Source organism: Arachis stenosperma, chromosome 1, assembly GCF_014773155.1.
Source record: "Arachis stenosperma cultivar V10309 chromosome 1, arast.V10309.gnm1.PFL2, whole genome shotgun sequence".
Classification (NCBI taxonomy): domain Eukaryota; kingdom Viridiplantae; phylum Streptophyta; class Magnoliopsida; order Fabales; family Fabaceae; genus Arachis; species Arachis stenosperma.
Window position 1 is genome coordinate 58,017,727 of NC_080377.1, and position 17,907 is coordinate 58,035,633.

Genomic DNA, 17,907 nt, shown 5'->3' on the forward strand with positions numbered 1-17,907 from the left:
GTTTTGTTGTGTCTCATATGCATTCTCAATTTGTTAGTGTCAGTAGTATACAAACTTCTAAGTTTGGTGTCTTGCATGCATTGTTATTTGATTTTAGTTGCATTTTGATTATTCCTTATCATTAAAAATTCAAAAATATTTTTATTTGTGTCTTTTTAAGTCAATAATACAGAGAATTAAAGATTCAAAACATGCAGCAGAGGAATTACACAAAAAAAGGCTAGGCGTTCAAAACGCCCAGTGAGGAAGGAAAACTGGCGTTTAAACGCCAGCCAGGGTGCCTGGCTGGGCGTTTAACGCCCAAAAGGGTAGTGTTTTGGGCGTTAAACGCCAGAATGGATACCATTCTGGGCGTTTAACGCCAGGATGGCACAAGAGGGAAGATTCTGTTTTTAATTCAAATTTTTTTCAAGTTTTCAAAATTTTTCAGAATCAAATTTTTTTCAAATCATATCTTTTCAATCATATTTTTTCAAAATCAAATTCTTTCCTTTTTCAAAGATACTTACTAACAATTAATGATTTGATTCAACATTTCAAGTATGTTGCCTTTTCTGTTGAGAAATGTTTAATGTTTGAATCATATCTTTTCTTGTTAGCCAAGTCATTAATTTTCAAAATCAAATCTTTTTAAATTGTTTTTCAAATCATATCTTCTCAATCACATCTTTTTAAAACCATAACTTTTCAATCATATCTTATTAATCACATCTTTTTCAAAATAGCTTTCAATCATATCTTTTTGATTTCTAATTTCAAAATCTTTTTCAAAAATCACTTTATTTCTTTCCTAATCATATTTTTCGAAAATCATTCATCAATTTTTCAAAATGTTTTAAAATCCTTTTAATTTATTTTCAAAAATTTCTTTCCTTCTTCTCACATCCTTCTATTTATGGACTAACACTCCTCCTAAATGCACAATTCGAACCCTATCTTTCTTGATAAGTTCAAATTCTTCTACCTCTTCCTTCTATTTTTCTCTTCCTCTGACACCTCAAGGAATCTCTATACTGTGACATAGAGGATTCCATATTTTCTTGTTCTCTTCTCTTTCATATGAGCAGGAGCAAAGACAAAAGTATTCTTGTTGAGGCTGACCCTGAACCTGAAAGGACCTTGAAGCTAAAGCTAAGAGAAGCTAAGGCACAACTCTCTGTAGAGGACCTAACAGAAATCTTCAAAGAAAAAGAACCCATGGCAGCCGAAAACAACAACAATGCCAACAATGCAAGGAGGGTACTGGGTGACTTTACTGCACCTACTCCTGAAACTTCTATGGGAGAAGCATATCTATCCCTGCCATTGGAGCAAACAACTTTGAGCTTAAGCCTCAATTAATTTCTCTAATGCAACAGAATTGCGAGTTCCATGGACTTCCATTGGAAGATCCTTATCAATTTTTAGCTGAATTCTTGCAAATTTATGACACTGTCAAGACCAATGGGGTTGACCCTGAGGTCTACAGACTTATGCTATTCCATTTTGCCGTAAGAGACAGAGCTAGGATATGGTTGGACTCACAACCTAAAGAAAGCCTGAACTCTTGGGAAAAACTAGTCAATGCCTTCTTGGCAAAGTTCTTTCCACCTCAAAAATTGAGTAAGCTTAGAGTGGAAGTCCAAACCTTTAGACAGAAGGAAGGTGAATCCCTCTATGAAGCTTGGGAAAGATACAAACAATTGATCAGAAAGTGTCCCTCTGACATGCTTTCTGAATGGAGCATCATAGGTATCTTCTATGATGGTCTGTCTGAACTGTCCAAGATGTCATTGGATAGCTCTGCTGGAGGATCTCTTCATCTGAAGAAGACGCCTGCAGAAGCTCAAGAACTCATTGAAATGGTTGCAAATAACCAATTCATGTACACCTCTGAAAGGAATCCTGTGAACAATGGGACGAATCAGAAGAAAGGAGTTCTTGAGATTGATACTCTGAATGCCATACTGGCTCAGAACAAAATATTGACTCAGCAAGTCAATATGATTTCTCAAAGTCTGTCTGGAATGCAAGCTGCACCAGGCAGTACTAAGGACGCTTCATCTGAAGAAGAAGCTTATAATCCTGAGAACCCTTCAATGGAAGAGGTGAATTACATGGGAGAACCCTATGGAAACACCTATAATCCTTCATGGAGAAATCATCCAAATTTCTCATGGAAGGATCAACAGAGACCTCAACAAGGTTTTAACAATAATAATGGTGGAAGAAACAGGTTTCGCAATGGCAAGCCTTTTCCATCATCTTCTCAGCAACAGACAGAGAGTTCTAAGCAGAGCCACTCTGACTTAGCAACCATGGTCTCTGATCTAATCAAAACCACTCAAAGTTTCATGACTGAAACAAGGTCCTCCATTGGAAACTTGGAGGCACAAGTGGGACAGCTGAGCAAGAAAATTACTGAACTCCCTCCTAGTACTCTTCCAAGAAATACAGAAGAGAATACAAAAGGAGAATGCAAGGCCATTAACATGATCCACGTGGCCGAACTTGGAAAGGAGGAAGAGGCAGTGATCGCCACTGAGGAAGACCTCAATGGACGTCCACTGGCCTCCAATGAGTTCCATAATGAGGAACCATGGGAATCTGAGGCTCATAATGAGACCATAGAGATTCCATTGGATTTACTTCTGCCATTCATGAGCTCTGATGAGAATTCTTCCTCTGAAGAGGATGAAGATGTCACTGAAGAGAAAGTTGCTAAGTATCTTGGAGCAATCATGAAGCTAAATGACAGGTTATTTGGTAACGAGACTTGGGAGGATGAACCCCCTTTGCTCACCAAAGAACTGGATGACTTGTCTAGGCAGAAATTACCTCAAAAGAGACAGGACCCTGGGAAGTTCTCAATACCTTGTACCATAAGCACCATGACCTTTGAGAAGGCTCTGTGTAACCTAGGGTCAAGCATAAACCTCATGCCTCTCTCTGTAATGGAGAAGCTAGGGATCTTTGAGGTGCAAGCTATAAGAATCTCACTAGAGATGGCAGATAATTCAAGAAAACAAGCTTATGGACTTGTAGAGGATGTTCTGGCAAAGGTTAAAGACCATTACATCCCTACTGATTTCATAGTCCAAGAGACTGGGAAGTGCATGGATGAATCCATCATCCTTGGCAGACCCTTCCTAGCCACAGCAAAGGCTGTGATTGATGTGGATAGAGGAGAATTGATTATTCAAGTGAATGAAGAATTCTTTGTGTTTAAGGCTCAAGGATACCCCTCTATAACCATGGAGAGGAAGCATGAAGAGCTTCTCTCAAAACAGAGTCAAACAGAGCCCCCACAGTCAAACTCTAAGTTTGGTGTTGGGAGGCACAACCAACTTCTAAGTTTGGTGTTGAACCCCCACATTCAAACTCTAAGTTTGGTGTTAGGAGGTTCCAACATTGCTCTGAAAATCTGTGAGGCTCCATGAAAGCCCACTGTCAAGCTACTGACATTAAAGAAGCGCTTGTTGGGAGGCAACCCAATGTTATATTTATCTATTTTCCTTTGTTATTTTATGTTTTCTATAGGTTGATGATCATGGGAAGTCACAAAATCAATTGAAAAAGCAAAAATAGAATGAAAAACAGAAAGAAAAACAGCACACCCTGGAGGAAAACCTTGCTGGCGTTTAAACGCCAGTAAGGGCAGCAAATGGGCGTTTAACGCCCAGTCTGGCACCATTCTGGGCGTTTAACGCCAGAAAGGGGCACCAGACTGGTGTTTAATGCCAGGAATGGGCATCAAGCTGGCGTTAAACGCCAGAAATGGGCACCAGCCCGGCGTTTAATGCCAGAATTGGCATAAAGAGCATTTTTGCTCGCCACTTGGTGCAGGGATGAATTTTCCTTGACACCTCAGGATCTGTGGACCCCACAGGATCCCCACCTACCCCACCACTCTCTCTCTTCTTCACCCATTCACCAATCACCTCAATACCTCTTCCCCAAAAACCCCTCACCTATCAAATCCTACTATTCTCTTCACTACTCACATCCATCCTTCATAAAACCCCACCTACCTTACCATTCAAATTCAAACCACTTTCCCTCCCAAACCCACCCATACATGACCGACCCCTACCCCTCTCTCCACCCCTATATAAACCCATCTTCACCCCTTCATTTCCACACAACCTAAACACTACTTCTTTCGCCTTGGCCGAACCACAAAGCCACCTCCATCTCCTCTATTTCTTCTTCTTCTACTCTCTTCTTTCTTCTTTTGCTCAAGGATGAGCAAACCCTTTAAGTTTAGTGTGGTAAAAGCATTACTTTTTGTTTTTCCATAACCATTTATGGCATCTAAGGCCGGAGAACCTCTAGAAAGAGGAAAGGGAAGGCAAAAGCTTCCACCTCCGAGTCATGGGAGATAGAGAATTCATCTCAAGGGTGCATCAAGACCACTTTTATGAAGTTGTGGCCATGAAGAAGGTGATCCCCGAGGTCCCTTTCAAACTCAAAAAGAATGAATATCCAGAGATCTGACATGAGATCCAAAGAAGAGGGTGGGAAGTTCTTACCAACCCCATTCAACATGTCAGAATATTAATGGTTCAAAAGTTCTATGCCAATGCATGGATCACCAAGAACCATAATCAAAGTGTGAACCCGGACCCAAAGAATTGGCTTACAATGGTTTGGGGTAAATGCTTAGATTTTAGTCCGAAAAATGTAAGGTTGGCATTCAACTTGCCCATGATGCAAGGAGATGAACACCCTTACACTAGAAGGGTCAACTTTGATCAAAGGTTGGACCAAGTCCTCATAGACATATGTGAAGAGGGCGCTCAATGGAAGAGAGATTCAAGAGGGAAGCCGGTTCAACTGAGAAGGCATGACCTCAAGCCCGTGGCTAGGGGATGGTTGGAGTTTATCCAACGCTCAATCATTCCCACTAGCAACCGGTCTGACGTTACTATAGACCGGGCCATCATGATTCATAGCATCATGAATGGAGAGGAAGTAGAAGTTCATGAGGTTATAGCCCAAGAACTTTATAAGGTGGTGGACAAGTCCTCTACCTTGGCAAGGTTAGCCTTTCCTCATCTCATTTTTCACCTCTGTTATTCAGTTGGAATTGACATAGAGGGAGACATCCTCATTGATGAGGACAAGCCCATCACTAAGAAAAGGATGGAGCAAACAAGAGATCCCACTCATCATAAAATCCCTGAGATACCTCAAGGGATGCACTTTCCTCCACAAAACTATTGGGAGCAAATCAACACCTCCCTAGGAGAATTGAGTTCCAACATGGGACAACTAAGGGTGGAGCACTAAGAACATTCCATCCTCCTCCATGAAATTAGAGAAGACCAAAGAGTCATGAGAGAGGAGCAACAAAGGCAAGGAAGAGACATTGAGGAGCTCAAGCACTCCATAAGATCTTCAAGAGGAAGAACAAGCCGCCATCACTAAGGTGGGCCCGTTCTTTAATTTCCTTGTCCTTTATTTTCCTGTTTTTCGAATTTTCATGCTTATGTTTATCTATGTTTGTGTCTTATTACATGATCATTAGTGTCTTAGTGTCTATGCCTTAAAGTTATGAATATCCTATGAATCCATCACTTTTCTTAAATGAAAAATGTTCTTAATTGAAAAAGAGAAGAATTGCATGAGTTTTGAATTTTATAACAGATTAATTATTTTGATGTGGTAGCAATATTTTGGTTTCTGAATGTATGCTTGAACAGTGCATATGTCTTTTGAATTTGTTGTTCATGAATGATTGGCTCTTGAAAGAATGATGAAAAAGGAGACATGTTACTGAGGATCTGAAAAATCATAAAATTGATTCTTGAAGCAAGAAAAAGCAGTGAATATTTAAAGAAAAAAAAAGAGGAAGAGAAAGAAATAAAGTTGTGATCCAAGGTAAAAAGAGTGTGCTTAAGAACCTTGGATACCTCTAATTGGGGACTCTAGCAAAGCTGAGTCACAATCTGAAAAGGTTCACCCAATTATGTGTCTGTGGCATGTATGTATCCGGTGGTAATACTGGAAGACAGAGTGCTTTGGGCCACGGCCAAGACTCATAAAGTAGCTGTGTTAAAGAATCATCATACTTAACTAGGAGAATCAATAACACTATCTGGATTCTGAGTTTCTATAGAAGCCAATCATTCTGAATTTCAAATGATAGAGTGAGATGCCAAAACTATTCAGAGGCAAAAAGCTAAAAGCCCCGCTCATCTAATTAATACTGATCTTCATAGATGTTTTTGGAATTCATTGCATATTCTCTTCTTTTTATCTTATTTGATTCTCAGTTGCTTGGGGACAAGCAACAATTTAAGTTTGGTATTATGATGAGCGGATAATTTACACACTTTTTGGCATTGTTTTTAGTATTTTTTAGCATGTTTTAGTTAGTTTTTATTATATTTTTATTAGTTTTTAGTTAAAATTCACTTTTTTGGACTTTACTATGAGTTTGTGTATTTTTCTGTTATTTCAGGTATTTTCTGGCTGAAATTGAGGAACCTGAGCAAAAATCTGATTCAGAGGCTGAAAAGAACTGCAGATGCTGTTGGATTCTGACCTCCTTGCACTCGAAGTGAATTTTCTGGAGCTACAAAAGCCCAATTGGCGCCCTCTCTACTGCGTTTGAAAGTAGACATCCTGGGCTTTTCAGCAATGTATAATAGTCCATACTTTGCCCGAGATTTGATGGCCTAAACCGGTGTTCCAAATCAGCTCAAAACTGCCCGGCATTAAACGTCGGAACTGACACAAGAATGGGAGTTAAATGCCCAAACTGGCACAAAAGCTGGTGTTTAACTCCAAGAAAAGTCTCTACACATGAAAGCTTCAATGCTCAGCCCAAGCACACACCAAGTGGGCCCGAAAGTGGATTTTTATGTCATTTACTCATTTCTGTAAACCCTAGGCTACTAGTTCTCTACAAATAGGACCTTTTGCTATTGTAATTTTTTCGGGATAGCTATCTTTGAGTAGTTTTATGCTATCTTAGATCATGGGGCTGGCCTCACGGCCATGCCTAGACCTTGTTCTTATGTATTTTCAACGGTGGTGTTTCTACAGACCATAAATTAAGGTGTGGAGCTCTGCTGTACCTCGAGTATTAATGCAATTACTATTGTTCCTCTATTCAATTCAACTTATTCTTGTTCTAAGATATCACTTGTTCCTCAACTTGATGAATATGATGATCCGTGACACTCATCATCATTCTCATCTATGAACGTGTGCCTGACAACCATCTCCGTTCTACCTTAGATTGAGTGAATATCTCTTGGATTCCTTAATCAGAATCTTCATGGTATAAGCTAGAATTGATGGCGGCATTTAAGAGAATTCGGAAGGTCTAAACCTCGTCTGTGGTATTCTGAGTAGGATTCAACGATTGAATGACTGTGACGAGCTTCAAACTCCTGAAGGCTGGGCGTTAGTGACAGACGCAAAAGAATCACTGGATTCTATTCCAACCTGATTGAGAACCGATAGATGATTAGCCGTGCTGTGACAGAGCGCGTTGAACATTTTCACTGAGAGGACTGGACTGTAGCCACTAACAACGGTGATGCCCAACATACAGCTTGCCATGGAAAGGAGTAAGAAGGATTGGATGAAGACAGTAGGAAAGCAAAGAGACGGAAGGGACAAAGCATCTCCATACGCTTATCTGAAATTCTCACTAATGAATTACATAAGTATCTCTATCTTTATTTTATGCTTTATTCATATATCATTCATAACCATTTGATTCTGCCTGACTGAGATTTACAAGATGACCATAGCTTGCTTCATACCAACAATCTCCCTGGGATCGACCCTTACTCGCTTAAGGTTTATTACTTGGACGACCCAGTGCACTTGCTGGTTAGTTGTGCGAAGTTGTGAAATTATGTTTAGACCATGGTATTGAGCACCAAGTTTTTGGAGCCATTACCGGGGATTGTTTGAGTTGTGCAAAGTAGAGATCACAATTTCGTGCACCACTCTGTAACACTACAAGCAATTCCTCTTTTCCCTCTTTATTCCCTCTATGAGTGACTTGTTGAGTCCCTAATAAATAAGAAGACAATCAGAAACTATACATGAATGCGAGTTTTATGAAAGAGTGTGATTAGAATATTTGAGCTGAAACTCTAATGCCAAGTTATAGGAATCTATTCCAAAACAAAAAGCTGGAGCAATATTGATTTCTTCAAAGATATCTAAAGCCTAATGTCTAACAAGAGTGCCATTCAACTCTTGGTCAGTTTAGATAACTGCAAGAGTGTGATTAGAACATTAACATAAATTAACTGTAAGTTCTCCAATAGCCCAGCATGCATTATTTACTATTGAAATAGCTTATAACAAAGGAAGAAAGAATCAATATTATTTAGATTTAACATAAAATTTTTAGTACATGTCCTCTAATTATTGCTTTTCTATTAAATAATACTATTCAGATTTAGAATAAATATGTCATCACTCTCTGTTATTCAGATTCACATCACCAACAGGAGGAATTATAAGTTACACAGCAACAATATCAACAATTAAATCACAATAACACAATAAAAATAAGAAAAAAAATAATAACAGACAGAATTCAAACTCAGATGAGGGCCAGAACTCAAACCGAGTTGAGGGAGATGGAGCAGTGGAGCACAGGCGATGGAATTGGAACAGACAACGGCCGTGGAACAGAAGCGATGTAATGCGACGATAAAGACGAGCTGCGATGGCGCTGGAGTAGTGGGAGTGGGGACGGCGGCTGAACCAGATTTGACGGCGGCGACACAGCTTGAAGAAGAGAGCAGTGGCTAGGGTTTTTCTTTGAGAGAGAAGAGCTTCAATGTCTCGGTGAGTGGTGAGCGAAGGTGAGAAGACGAAGGAGAAGGGCGACGGTGAGTGGGGTGAGCAAAGGTGAAGACGAAGGAAAAGGGCGACGGTGAGTGGTGGTTAGCAAAGGTGAGTGGTGGTGGCGTGAAGCTTTCTGAAAAAGAGAGAGCAAGGCACGGGTTTCTGAAGGAGGAGGGCTTCTGAAAAGAAAAACAAAATTCATTAAGTATACATGAATATATTAGAAAACACTTCAAAAGCACACCCAAAACTTAACAAATAGGCTACCCTCTAAAAGCGTCTTCTTTGATACGAAAACTGAACCTATAGATTTCAACATACAGCTACGCTTTATAAATGATTTCTATAATACCTAAGGCTACGCTTTTTAAATGATACCGCATTTGTGTATCCTTTTCTCTTATAAAAAGGCAACACAGAGAAAAGCGTAGCCTATTCATAGAATAGGCTATGCTTTTCAAATGTAGCTTAAAAAAAGTGTGGCTGAATGGTATTTTTCTTGTAGTGATGTGTCCAAGAAGAAGGATAAAGGAGCAGGAACATGTGCATTGAAGCTACACCATAATGAGCAAAGGTTGTTGAGTTTCATGTTAAAAATCTACTCTCTGAGTTTACTACTTGGTGCACGAAATTGTGATCAACACTTTTACACAAAACAATCCCCGGTAATGAATCCCAAAAACTTGGTGCTCAATACCATGGCATAAACACAACTTCGCACAACTAACCAGCAAGTGCACTGGGTCGTCCAAGTAATACCTTACGCGAGTAAGGGTCGATCCCACGGAGATTGTTGGTATGAAGCAAGCTATGGTCACCTTGTAGATCTCAGTCAGGCAGACTCAATTGGGTATAGTGATAAACGAATAAAGCATAAAGATAAAGATAGAGATACTTATGTATATCATTGGTGAGAGCTTCAGACAAGCGTATGAAGATGCCTTCCCTTCCGTCTCTCTGCTTTCCTACTGTCTTCATCCAATCCTTCTTACTCTTTTCCATGGCAAGCTCATGCAAGGGTTTCACCGTTGTCAGTGGCTACCTCCCATCCTCTCAGTGAAAATGTTCCTATGCTCTGTCACAGCATGGCTAATCAGCTGTCGGTTCTCGGTCAGGCCGGAATAAAATCCATTGATCCTTTTGCGTCTGTCACTAACGCCCCGCCTGCTAGGAGTTTGAAGCACGTCACAGTCATTCAATCATTGAATCCTACTCAGAATACCACAGACAAGGTTAGACCTTCCGGATTCTCTTGAATGCCGCCATCAGTTCTCGCCTATACCACGAAGACTCTGATCTAACGGAATGGCTGGCTCGTTTGTCAGGCGAGCACTCGGTTGTCAGGCGATCAACCATGCATCGTGTATCAGGAATCCAAGAGATATTCACTAAGCCTCAGATGCTTGTAGAACAAGAGTGGTTGTCAGTCACTTTGTTCATGAGTGAGAATGATGATGAGTGTCACGGATCATCATATTCATCAAGTTGAAGAACAAGTGATATCTTGGACAAAGAACAAGCGGAATTGAATAGAAGAACAATAGTAATTGCATTAATACTCGAGGTACAGCAGAGCTCCACACCTTAATCTATGGTGTGTAGAAACTCCACCGTTGAAAATACATAAGAACAAGGTCTAGGCATGGCCGAATGGCCAGCCTCCCAAAGTGATCAAAAGATCTCCAGAAAAAGGTTCCAAAGATCATATGATGAAAATACAATAGTAAAAGGTTCTATATATAGAAAACTAGTAGCCTAGGGTGTACAGAGATGAGTAAATGACATAAAAATCCACTTCCGGGCCCACTTGGTGTGTACTTGGGCTGAGTAATGAAGCATTTTCGTGTAGAGACTCTTCTTGGAGTTAAACGCCAGCTTTTATGCCAGTTTGGGCGTTTAACTCCCATTTAGGTGCCAGTTCCGGCGTTTAACGCTGGAATTTCTGTAGGTGACTTTGAACGCCGGTTTGGGCCATCAAATCTTGGGAAAAGTATGGACTATCATATATTGCTGGAAAGCCCAGGATGTCTACTTTCCAACGCCATTGAGAGCGCGCCAATTGGGTCTCTGTAGCTTCAGAAAATCCACTTCGAGTGCAGGGAGGTCAGAATCCAACAGCATCTGCAGTCCTTTTCAGTCTCTGAATCAGATTTTTGCTCAGATCCCTCAATTTCAGCCAGAAAATACCTGAAATCACAGAAAAACACACAAACTCATAGTAAAGTCCAGAAAAGTGAATTTTAATTAAAAACTAATAAAAATATACTAAGAACTCAACTAAAACTACTAAAAACATACTAAAAACAATGCCAAAAAGCGTATAAATTATCCGCTCATCACAACACCAAACTTAAATTGTTGCTTGTCCCCAAGCAACTGAAAATCAAATAAGATAAAAAGAAGAGAATATACTATAGACTCCAAATTATCAATGAAACTTAGCTCCAAATTAGATGAGCGGGACTAGTAGCTTTTTGCCTCCAAACAGTTTTGGCATTTCACTTTATCCTTTGAAATTCAGAATGATTGGCTTCTTTAGGAACTCAGAATCCAGATAGTGTTATTGATTCTCCTAGTTAAGTATGATGATTCTTGAACACAGCTACTTTATGAGTCTTGGCCGTGGCCCAAAGCACTCTGTCTTCCAGTATTACCACCGGATACATACATGCCACAGACACATAATTTGGTGAACCTTTTCAGATTGTGACTCAGCTTTGCTAGAGTCCCCAATTAGAGGTGTCCAGGGTCTTAAGCACACTCTTATTGCCTTGGATCACAACTTTCTTTCTTTCTTTCTTTCTTTTTTTTTCGCTTGCTTTCTTTTTTTTTTTTTGTATTCACTGCTTTTTCTTGCTTCAAGAATCATTTTTATGATTTTTCAGATCCTCAGTAACATGTCTCCTTTTTCATCATTCTTTCAAGAGCCAACAATTTTAACATTCATGAACAACAAATTCAAAAGATATATGCACTGTTCAAGCATACATTCAGAAAACAAAAAGTATTGTCACCACATCAAACTAATTAAGCTAGTTTTAAAGATGAATTCGAAATCCTGTACTTCTTGTTCTTTTGTGATAAAAACAGTTTTCATTTAAGAAAGGTGATGGATTCATAGGACATTCATAACTTTAAGGCATAGACACTAAGACACTAATGATCATAAGACACAAACATGGACAAACATAAAGCACTAAATTTCGAAAAACAAAAAAATAAAGAACAAGGAGATTAAAGAACGGGTCCACCTTAGTGATGGCAGCTTGTTCTTCCTCTTGAAGGTCTTATGGAGTGCTTGAGCTCCTCAATGTCTCTTCCTTGTCTTTGTTGCTCCTCTCTCATGATTCTTTGATCTTCTCTAATTTCATGGAGGAGAATGGAGTGTTCTTGATGCTCCACCCTTAGTTGTCCCATGTTGGAACTCAATTCTCCTAGGGAGATGTTTAGTTGCTCCCAATAGTTTTGTGGAGGAAAGTGCATCCCTTGAGGTATCTCAGGGATCTCATGATGAGTAGGGTCTCTTGTGTGCTCCATCCTTTTCTTGGTGATGGGCTTGTCTTCATCAATAAGGGCGTCTCCCTCTATGTCAACTCCCATTGAATAACAGAGGTGACAAATGAGGTGAGGAAAGGCTAGCCTTGCCAAGGTGGAAGACTTATCCGCCACTTTGTAGAGTTCTTGGGCTGTGACCTCATGAACTTCTACTTCTTCTCCAATCATGATGCTATGAATCATGATGGCCCGGTCTAGAGTAACTTCAGACCGGTTGCTAGTGGGAATGATTGAGCGTTGGATAAACTCCAACCATCCTCTAGCCACGGGCTTGAGGTCATGCCTTCTCAATTGAACCGGCTTCCCTCTTGAATCTCTCTTCCATTGTGCGCCCTCTTCACATATAACTGTGAGGACTTGGTCCAACCTTTGATCAAAGTTGACCCTTCTAGTGTGAGGATGCTCATCTCCTTGCATCATGGGCAAGTTGAATGCTAACCTTACATTTTCCGGACTGAAATCCAAGTATTTCCCCCGAACCATAGTAAGATAATTCTTTGGATCCGGGTTCACACTTTGATCATGGTTCTTGGTGATCCATGCATTGGCATAGAACTCTTGAACCATCAAGATTCCGACTTGTTGAATGGGGTCGGTAAGCACTTCCCAACCTCTTCTTCGGATCTCATGGCGGATCTCCGGATATTCACCCTTTTTGAGTGAAAAGGGGACCTCGGGGATCACCTTCTTCAAGGCCATAACTTCATAGAAGTGATCTTGATGCACCCTTGAGATGAATCTATCTATCTCCCATGACTCGGAGGTGGAAGCTTTTGCCTTCCCTTTCCTCTTTCTAGAGGTTTCTCCGGCCTTGGATGCCATAAATGGTTATGGAAAACGAAAAAGCAACGCTTTTACCACACCAAACTTAAAAGGTTTGCTCGTCCTCGAGCAAAAGAAGAAAGAAGAGAGTAGAAGAAGAAGAAATGAGGAAGAAGGGAGTGGCTTATGTATTCGGCCAAGGAGGGGGAGAAGTGGTGTTTAGGTTGTGTGAAAATGAAGGGGTGAAGAAGGGTTTATATAGGAGAGGGGGGAGATGGGGTTCGGCCATTATGGGTGGGTTTGGGAGGGAAAGTGGTTTGAATTTGAAGGGTGAGGTTGGTGGGGTTTTATGAAGGATGGATGTGAGTGGTGAAGAGAAAGATGGGATTTGATAGGTGAAGGGTTTTTGGGGAAGAGGTAGTGAGGTGATTGGTGAATGGGTGAAGAAAAGAGAGAGTGGTGGGGTTGGTGGGGATCCTGTGGGGTCCACAGATCCTGAGGTGTCAAGGAAAAGTCATCCCTGCACCAATTGGCACTCAAAATCACGTTTTGAGGCATTTCTGGCGTTAAACGCCGGGCTGGTGCCCATTCCTGGCGTTTAACGCCAGGTTCTTGCCCTTTTCTGGCGTTTAACGCCAGTCTGGTGCCCCTTTCTGGCGTTAAACGCCCAGAAGGGTGCCAGACTGGGCGTTAAACGCCCAACTGCTAGCCTCACTGGCGTTTAAACGCCAGTGAATTCTTCCTCCAGGGTGTGCTATTTTTCTTCCTGTTTTTCATTCTGTTTTTGCTTTTTCAATGGATTTTGTGACTTCTTATGATCATCAACCTACAAAAAAAAATAAAATAACAAAAGAAAATATAAAATATAATCATTGGGTTGCCTCCCAACAAGCGCTTCTTTAATGTCAGTAGCTTGACAGAGGGCTCTCATGGAGCCTCACAGATACTCAGAGCAATGTTGGAACCTCCCAACACCAAACTTAGAGTTTGAATGTGGGGGTTCAACACCAAACTTAGAGTTTGGTTGTGGCCTCCCAACACCAAACTTAGAGTTTGACTGTGGGGGCTCTGTTTGTCTCTGATTTGAGAGAAGCTCTTCATGCTTCCTCTCCATGATGACAGAAGGATATCCTTGAGCCTTAAACACAAAGAATTCTTCATTCACTTGAATGATCAGTTCACCTCCATCAACATCAATCACAGCCTTTGCTGTGGCTAGGAAGGGTCTGCCAAGGATGATGGATTCATCCATGCACTTCCCAGTCTCTAGGACTATGAAATCAGTAGGGATGTAATGGTCTTCAACTTTTACCAAGACATTCTCTACAAGTCCATGAGCTTGTTTTCTTGAGTTGTCTGCCATCTCTAGTGAGATTCTTGCAGCTTGTACCTCAAAGATCCCTAGCTTCTCCATTACAGAGAGAGGCATGAGGTTCACACTTGACCCTAAGTCACACAGGGCCTTCTTGAAGGTCATGGTGCCTATGGTACAAGGTATGGAAAACCTCCCAGGATCTTGTCTCTTTTGAGGTAATTTCTGCCTAGACAAGTCATTCAGTTCTTTGGTGAGCAAAGGAGGTTTGTTCTCCCAAGTCTCATTTCCAAATAACTTGTCATTTAGCTTCATGATTGCTCCAAGGTATTTAGCAACTTGCTCTTCAGTGACATACTCATCCTCTTCAGAGGAAGAATACTCATCAGAGCTCATGAAAGGCAGAAGTAAGTCCAATGGAATCTCTATGGTCTCATTTTGAGCCTCAGATTTCCATGGTTCCTCATTGGGAAACTCAGTAGAGGTCAGTGCATGCCCATTGAGGCCTTCCTCAGTGGCGTTTACTTCCCCTCCTTCCTCTCCAAATTCGGCCATGGTTATGGCTTTGCACTCTCCTTTTGGATTTTCTTCTGTATTGCTTGGAAGAGTGCTTGGAGGGAGTTCAGTAATTTTCTTACTCAGCTGTCCCACTTGTGCCTCCAAATTCCTAATGGAAGACCTTGTCTCAGTCATGAAACTTTGAGTGGTTTTGATTAGATCAGAGACCATGGTTGCTAAGTCAGAGGGGTTCTGCTTAGAATTCTCTGTCTGTTGCTGAGAAGATGATGGAAAAGGCTTGCCATTGCTAAACCTATTTCTTCCACCATTATTGTTGTTGAAACCTTGTTGAGGTTTCTCTTGATTCTTCCATGAGAAATTTGGGTGATTTCTCCATGAAGAATTATAGGTGTTTCCATAGGGTTCTCCTAGGTAATTCACCTCTTCCATTGAAGGGTTCTCAGGATCATAGGCTTCTTCCTCAGATGAAGCATCCTTAGTACTGCTTGGTGTATTTTGCATTCCAGACAGACTTTGAGAAATCAAATTGACTTGTTGAGTCAATATCTTGTTCTAAGCCAATATGGCATTCAGAGCATCAATCTCAAGAACTCCTTTCTTCTGACTTGTCCCATTGTTCACAGGATTCCTTTCAGAAGTGTACATGAATTGGTTATTTGCAACCATTTCAATTAGCTATTGAGCTTCTGTAGGCGTCTTCTTCAGATGAAGAGATCCTCCAGCAGAGCTATCCAAGGACATCTTGGATAGTTCAGAGAGACCATCATAGAATATACCTATGATGCTCCATTCAGAAAGCATATCAGAGGGACATTTTCTGATTAATTGTTTGTATCTTTCCCAAGCTTCATAGAGGGATTCACCATCCTTCTGTCTGAAGGTTTGGACTTCCACTCTAAGCTTACTCAATTTTTGAGGTGGAAAGAATTTTGCCAAGAAGGCATTGACTAGCTTTTCCCAAGAGTCCAGGCTTTCTTTAGGTTGAGAGTCCAACCATATTCTAGCTCTGTCTCTTACAGCAAAAGGGAATAGCATCAGTCTGTAGACCTCAGGGTCAACCCCATTAGTCTTGACTATGTCACAGATTTGCAAGAACTCAGCTAAAAACTGATGAGGATCTTCCATTGGAAGTCCATGGAACTTGCAATTCTGTTGCATTAGAGAAACTAATTGAGGCTTAAGCTCAAAGTTGTTTGCTCCAATGGCAGGGATAGAGATGCTTCTCCCATAGAAATCGGGAGTAGGTGCAGTAAAGTCACCCAGCACCTTCCTTGCATTGTTGGCATTGTTGTTGTTTTCGGCTGCCATGGGTTCTTCTTCTTTGAAGAATTCGGTCAGGTCCTCTACAGAGAGTTGTGCCTTAGCTTCTCTTAGCTTTCGCTTCAAGGTCCTTTCAGGTTCAGGGTCAGCTTCAACAAGAATGCCTTTGTCTTTGTTCCTACTCATATGAAAGAGAAGAGAACAAGAAAATATGGAATCCTCTATGTCACAGTATAGAGATTCCTTGAGGTGTCAGAGGAAAAGAAAAATAGAAGAAGGAGGTAGAAGAATTCGAACTTGATTAGATAGAGTTCGAATTGTGCATTAAGAAGGAGTAGTACTCCATGAATAGAAGGATGTGGGAAGAAGGGAATAGAATTTTCGAAAATTAATTAAAAAGATGTCAAAAACATTTTGAAAAATTGATTGATAATTTTCGAAAATTCAAAGTGGAAAAGAAATCAAGTGATTTTTGAAAAAGATTTTGAAATTAGAAGTCAAAAAGATTTGATTGAAAATTTATTTTGAAAAAGGTGTGATTGAGAAGATATGATTTGAAAACAATTTTAAAAGATATGATTTAAAGACAAATTTAAAAAGATTTGATTTTAAAAATTAATGACTTGCCTAACAAGAAAAGATATGATTCAAACATTAAACCTTTCTCAACAGAAAAGGCAACAAACTTGAGATGTTCAATCAAATCATTAATTGTTAGTAAGTATTTTTGAAAAAGGAAAGAAATTGATTTTTAAAACATTTGATTGAAAGGATATGATTTGAAAAAGATTTGATTTTGAAAAACTTTTGAAAACTTGAAAAAATTGATTTGAAAAACAAAATCTTCCCCCTAGCACCATCCTGGCGTTAAACGCCCAGAATGGTATACATTCTGGCGTTTAACGCCCAAAATGCTACCTTTTTGGGCGTTAAACGCCCAGCCAGGCACCCTGGCTGGCGTTTAAACGCCAGTCTGTCTTCTTCACTGGGCATTTTTGAATGCCCAGCTTTTTCTGTGTGATTCCTCTGCAGTATGTTCTGAATCTTCAATTCTCTGTATTATTGACTTGAAAAGACACAAATTAAAAATATTTTTGGATTTTTAATAATGAGGAATAATCAAAATGCAACTAAAGTCAAATAACAATGCATGCAAGACACCAAACTTAGCAGTTTGTATACTACTGACACTAACAAAATGAGAATGCATATGACAAACAACAAAAATACTCAAGTCAATAGAATTCAAGGATCAAAACAAGGAAATCATCAAGAACAACTTGAAGATTAATGAAGACACATGCATAAATTCGAAAAATGCAAGAAGAACAGAAACATGCAATTGACACCAAACTTAAAATGAGACACCAGACTTAAACAAGAAATATTTTTGGTTTTTATGATTTTGTAATTTTTTGGATTTTTCGCAAATTAAGTGGAAAAGAAAACAAAGGTATCAAAATTCTTAATGAGAATTCCAGGAATCATGCAATGTTAGTCTAAAGCTTTAGTCTAAAGGAATTAGACATAGCTAGCCAAGCTTCAGCAGGTCATTGCATTCAAGAGCTAAATTGATGATGATCAATCAGCTTTGGTGATGATAAGAACATCACCTTGAAACACTAGAATTCATTCTTAAGAACTCTGAAGAAAAATAATACCTAGTCTAAGCAACAAGATGAACCGTCAGTTGT

The 17,907-nt window shown here is 40.1% G+C and overlaps 2 non-coding genes across 2 annotated transcripts; one reads left to right on the top strand and one right to left on the bottom strand.

Moving 5' to 3' along the window:
• Positions 1-1,604: 1,604 nt before the first annotated feature.
• On the bottom strand, positions 1,605-1,712 carry LOC130950928 (small nucleolar RNA R71). Its single transcript, XR_009073778.1, has one exon. It is a non-coding gene; the product is annotated as a small nucleolar RNA R71 (small nucleolar RNA).
• A 14,036-nt stretch (positions 1,713-15,748) lies between these two features.
• Positions 15,749-15,856, top strand: LOC130950843 (small nucleolar RNA R71). The gene has a single exon (XR_009073752.1). It is a non-coding gene; the product is annotated as a small nucleolar RNA R71 (small nucleolar RNA).
• The last annotated feature ends 2,051 nt before the right edge of the window (positions 15,857-17,907 follow it).